The following is a 6,000-nucleotide window of genomic DNA, read 5'->3' on the forward strand; positions in this document are numbered from 1 at the left end:
GCCACAGCACTTCCCACCGCCCAAACTGCCGGTTCTCTCATTCACCTGCGCTGCCGCTGCTACTCAGCATGGGCCCACTGCGCACTGCAAACCCGGCCTGCGTTCGGCTGACTCTTACTTACTTTTTCTTCCTATGAAATACACAGTTTATACGCACAAGTGAGCAGAATGGGTACATTTCTTGCTGAATAAATATTGCCCCTGTGTGGCCCTCCATGCTTTTATTATTCCCTGGCCTTTCTTTATAATTTTACAAGCTCTGCACGTACCCAGCGGCATGCTGGTAAATGTTTCACAACCGGCTGCAACCAGCTCACCAGAAGGAAATAAAAGCCTATTATGAAGCATTTGCCAATTTTTTTCCTAAATGAGTACAAGTCAGTTCAAACACATTGCTGCAAGGATTTCCAATGACATATTTACCTTTTTATATTTTGAATTTTACTTAAATGATATCACTTCTACAAACAGGTATCTGTGGGTGATCTATTTTTCACGGAAGGTACATTACTCTCTACTTATGGACATTTGGGTGTCACGCCAACTTTGCAAGGGAACGCCAAACAGTTTCCTGGTGTGGTTGTTCTAACTTACGCTGGCCACCGCAGCATAAGCGATTGCTGCAATTCCATATGGAGGTGGCGGTGGAGTGGTCCTTCGCTCCTCGTTCTCACCAACTCTTGGAAGTTCTGAAATGCTTGTGACTATAATAGGTATAAATAGAGTCTCGTTTTGGATTTCAGTTTGCATTTTTTGGCCATTTTTCCCTGTGAAATGCCGACTTTTTGTCCAATTTTTTGTTGGCCTTTTTTTGTTTTTATTATTGATCTGTGGCTCTTTACCTTTGCTAAAAACAAATTCTTTGTTGATAATATGGAATACATACCCTTTCAGCTTGGATCTTGTTTTTTCACTTTTTTTTGAGAGTAGGAAGAATTTATCACGAGAGAGCAAGCTTCTGTCTAAGAGGGACAGAAGAGGGCCTGAAAAGTGGGTTGCCCACCAACCCTGCTTCTCAGGAGTGTTTTATTGAGCAAATCCACTAGAGGAAGTGGGTTTAAAGTGGTCTTTTTACTTTTAAAAAATGAAGTCAAATTTTCTGATCTTTTTGTGTGTGGTTATACTTTTGGTGTCCAGTTATTTCCCTCTGTGAGGTTATATAACTTCACTTATTTCACATTTGAAATCTTTTTGTTGTTTTTGAGACAGGGTCTTGCTGTGTAGTTCAGGGTGGCCTTGAACTCACTACATAGCCCAGGCTGTCCTCAAACTGGTGGGAATCCTCCTGCCTCAGTCTCCCAAGTGCTGGGATTACAGGTTTGTACCACCATGCCTGGCAACCCTTGAAATCTTTATGCCACCCAGAACCTATCTTTTTGTGTACAGTGCAAGGGGGGGGGGTTGGTTATTCTTTTATTTTTCTTAAGAGATGAGGTCTTGCTATGTTGACCAGTACTGAATTCCTGGACTCATATAATCTTCCTGCCTCCACCTCTGGAGTAAATGCGCCTACAGGCATAGGTCGAGGGAACTGGCTTTTTTTTTTCATGTAGATATCCCCCTAGCCAGACCATTTAATAGTCTGTGTCCCTGGGCCACCCAACACTGTAGCCCTCACCTTTTTCTTCTCCTCCTCTGCCTTTCACTCCTCCTCCCCTCAAATGGGAAATGTTCTTAAGAAAGGAGCTAGTAGCCCTTAACAGGGAAAGAGAGATGCTGCATTTTAAATCTCTAGCTGGAGAAGGTCAGGCTTGGTCCTTGATGGCATCTCAGATACTAGTGTCTGACATACTTAAGAGCTTTCTTGGATCTGACACCACACTATGACAGAGGAGGGCTTGCTCTGGGGGAGCTCTCCCATATTATTCAAGGCAAGAGGCCTATTTTAGGTGTATTTGGAGTAAGTGAAATACACTTTTGGAATTAGGCCAAAGGACAGAGAAATCAATTAATAAGAAAGTACAGAGGACCCTTGACTTAGGAACTCAACTCACTCCCGAGGGCTGGTTATAAATCAGATCTCAGTGGAAGGCTCAAAGTCTCTCTCCTACACACAGGCAGATCTCAGTGTCCTTAGAGAGACACTGGCCCAGAATTTCTCGATTAACCCCACACAGGAAAGGATGTTGTAATGTTCCTTCCAGAACTCTTTAAGGGTTAAATCTGTATCCGAGACCATCTGGAAGCACAAGCTGCTAGCATAACTCAAGGCTTTGGTCACAAGTTAAAACTAAAATCCTGGTCATGACCCAAGTTGTTCGTATGTCAGGCCGGTTGGAATTCGAGGGTTCACTATGTAGGTTTTTGGTGGACTGAATGGCTAAAATGGGTCCAAGCCTTGGTGCTGCTAAGCTCCCCTGGCCATTGTGACTGTAAGCAGATTTATTCAAGGCCTCCACAGCGAGGTTTCTTCACATAAGTGGGATTATGAAGATCAGCTGCACCACAGGGTTAGTGAGAAAGCGTAAGAAAACATGTAATATATACAAGATGCTCCCTACCCGGGAGGCAGCAGTCAGAGACCAGGCTCCAGAGTCTATGAGCTACTAGTTTTGTGACCTTAAACCATGATTTCTTAGCCACAGTTGCCTACTGGTAAAAATGAAAGTACAAAATGGGGCGAGGAGGAGGGGTTGAAGGGAGGGTAGGGGAACGGAAAAAAAAAAAGAAGTAAGTTATGTCATGTACAGGTACAAATTCTCTGTGATACATGCGATCATTATATATACCTAAAATGTACCAATAAAATCTGATTGAAAAAAATGAAAATACAGAATGACACACTCTCCTCCAGTACTGGGGATTGAATCCAGAGCCTTGTGCATGCTAGGCCCCCTACCACTGAGCTACATCCCCAGACCTTTTTGTTTCTTGAGCAGGGTCTCACTAAATTGCCTAGAACAGCTTTGCAGTTCTCCCTTCTTGGCCTCCCAAGTAGCTGACATTACAAGAATGCTTGAAATGATACTTTTTTACTTTTTGCATTTCCAAGCTCTCTTGTGGATTTTAATTTGCATTTATTTAATTACTGATGAGATTGAGCATCTTTTCATGTTTACTGTGCATTTGTTTTATTCTTATTACTGGAAAAAAAAAGTGTTATTAAAAATCAAGACCCAGCTGGGCATGGTGGCACATGCCTGTAATCCCAGCACTCAGAAAGCTGAGGTAGGAGGATCACTGTGAGTTCAAGGCCAGCCTGGGCTACAAAGTGAGTTCAAGGTCAGCCTGAACTGCATAGTGAGACCCTGTCTCAAAAAGAAAAAAAAAATCAAGATGCAGAGGGCTGGGGGAAGGCCTTGCTCAGCCTGAGCCTGCCCGAGGTGAACGGGAGTGGGACAGGCCATCTGAGTGGCAACCATGTGTGCAGAGTGGGGTCAGGGGACACAGCCCATGTGCATGGCAAACCGGGTAATTGTAGAGGCACTGAACAGATACATGACTATATGGAGGGTTATGAGAGTCCAGGTTCTCACTGTTAAAGAAAGGCGGGATATATAAAGAAGGCTAAAATTACTCCTGACAATTTGGGCTGGCATTGGACATATCAGTGTACACTCGAGATTGTTACTATTTATTTTTACTGACTACTCAACTCACCCCAAATCTGTATGCATGTTGAGATGTATACATAGAAGTGTGTATGTGCACTGGCCCTAATAAGGCCTACACATATACTCCATACTTCGTAAAGAGCATACTGCTGAGCATGGTGGTGCATGTTTGTAATTTCAGCACTCAGGAGGCTGAGGCAGGAGGATCACTGGAAGTTTGAAGACAGCCTGGGCTACACAATGAGTTCAAAGCCAGCCTAAACTACACAGCAAGACCCCCCATCTCAAAAATAAATAAATAAAGGAAAACAAAACAACAATAAAAGGGCATACTAATGCCAAGATCTTGGTTTCTGGAAACCATTACCCACTGAAAGGAAGTGGGGCTTCTTGGACAAATGACTAATTCCACTGCTGGGGCTAGAAAACTACAAAGTGAGGCTGGAAATTTTCATCTCAGAAAATGGAATTGCTCAAAAATTTTGGAGACATGGCAAAAGCAGATAGGATTAAGTTTGAAGAAGCTTCCACTGGCCAAACTGAGACAAAAGCATCAAAATGAATAACAGAATACAGGCACAGTGGCTACAATCCCAGCATTCTAGCAGGCTGAGTCAGGAGGATTGCTCAGGTTTGGTTCAAGCTCAGTTTGGGCAGTTATAGACTTAGTGACACTCTGTCTCAAATTAAAAAAAAAAAAAAAACTAAACTAAAAAAGGACTGAGGATGTAGCTCAGTGTAGAGATCCTAGGTTCAGTCCCCAGTACTGGAATCAATCAATCAATCAACTAAAAATAGTTAAACCTAATGATGGATCATAGAAAAAATATGAATTCCTGGGTAATCCATACACATCTATGAATGAATGACCACTTGAGAGTAAATAAAAGAAAATATTCTACTTTATAGAAAAGGGCCAATTATAAATGTAGAATGAATGATGGAATTAGAAAGTCAGCACATGGCAATTGTTATAGGATAACTGATTCACATAAGAATCATCAAAGTACACATTTGTAATTCCAGCTGCCTGGGAGGCTGAGGTGGGAGAATGCAAGTTCAAAACCAGCTTGGGCAACTTAGAGAGACCCTGTCTCAATGTAATTTTTTTTAAAGAAAGGGTCAGGGGTGAACCTCAGTGGTAGATGGAATTCCCTAGCATGCATGAGGCCCTAGGTTCAGTCCTTTGTAGAGGAATAAAGAAAGAATGCTAAAACTAGCTGACACAAGTTTTAGGAGAACCAGGGTATTTATATGGCCTCAACGTAGCCACAGGCTAATTATGTTGTGGAAAATCCTGGTAGATACTATTTTAACCAGTCTAATATGAATTGACTATAGAGTAATAAAAAAAGCTGGGCTTGGTGGCACATGCCTGTAATCCCAGCACTCAGGAGGCTGAGGCAGGAGGATCGTTGCAAGTTCGAGACCAGCCTGGGCTATAAAGTGAGCTCAAGGCCAGCCTGAACTGTGTAGCGAGACCATGTCAAAAAGACCAAAAAAAAGTAATAAAAAAAGAGTGGACAAAAACAAGTGCTGGTAGAGATATGAAGTCAGAACCCTCATATACCACTGGTGAAAATGTAAAATGGTGTAGCCCCTTGGAAAACACTAGGTAGTCCTTAAATGTTACAGATATATCCAAATAGAGCTGAAAACATGTCCATACAGACACCTGTAAATAAACTCATAGCAGTATGATTCACAATAGCTAAAAAGCAGAAACAAATCAAACACACATCAGCCAATCAATGAATAAATAAGATATGGTATATCCCTACAATGGGAGATATAGATAAGAGAGAGAGAGCCAGAGCCAGAGCCAGAGATTGATTTATTTTAACAAGTTGTCTCAGGATTACAGTATTATAGAGGACAACTCAGGGAAGAGTTGGAGTCCAGGACCGAAGGCAGTCTGTTGGCAGATCTCTTTCTTGCTTGGGTGAAGTCAATCTTTGTTCTTTTAAGCCTCTAACTGATCCGAGGAGGCCCACTCACATTATGAAGCATAATCTGCTTTATTCACCAATAAAATCCACCAATTTTACATGTTAATTCACCCCAAAAATGCTCTGAAAGAAGCATTGGTAATACTGTCTGGCCAAATGTGGAGGAGGACATTCTCTAGTTTACCTTTCAATGTATTATCTTTTTGCGACTTTGAGCCTGACCAAGCCATATGATTGATTCTGGAGGAAGTCTAGCAAAAGCATTAGTGTAAAAGGAAATGAAAGTAGGATCTTAGTGCTATGGAAAGCCACTGGAACAACACTATGTCCAAAGGAATGATAACATGATGGCTAGCTAAGTCAAAGTCCAGATCCTGTGACAATTCCGCTGTACTGCAAGTGCCCGGCTAGCTCAGTCGGTAAAGCATGAGACTCTTAATTAAGCTGTACTGTCCTCCCTAATCCTGTTAATGATCCCTCCCATTTCCCCTGTTGCT

Source organism: Chinchilla lanigera, unplaced genomic scaffold, assembly GCF_000276665.1.
Source record: "Chinchilla lanigera isolate Chin_1 unplaced genomic scaffold, ChiLan1.0 scaffold00013, whole genome shotgun sequence".
In the NCBI taxonomy this organism is placed as follows: domain Eukaryota; kingdom Metazoa; phylum Chordata; class Mammalia; order Rodentia; family Chinchillidae; genus Chinchilla; species Chinchilla lanigera.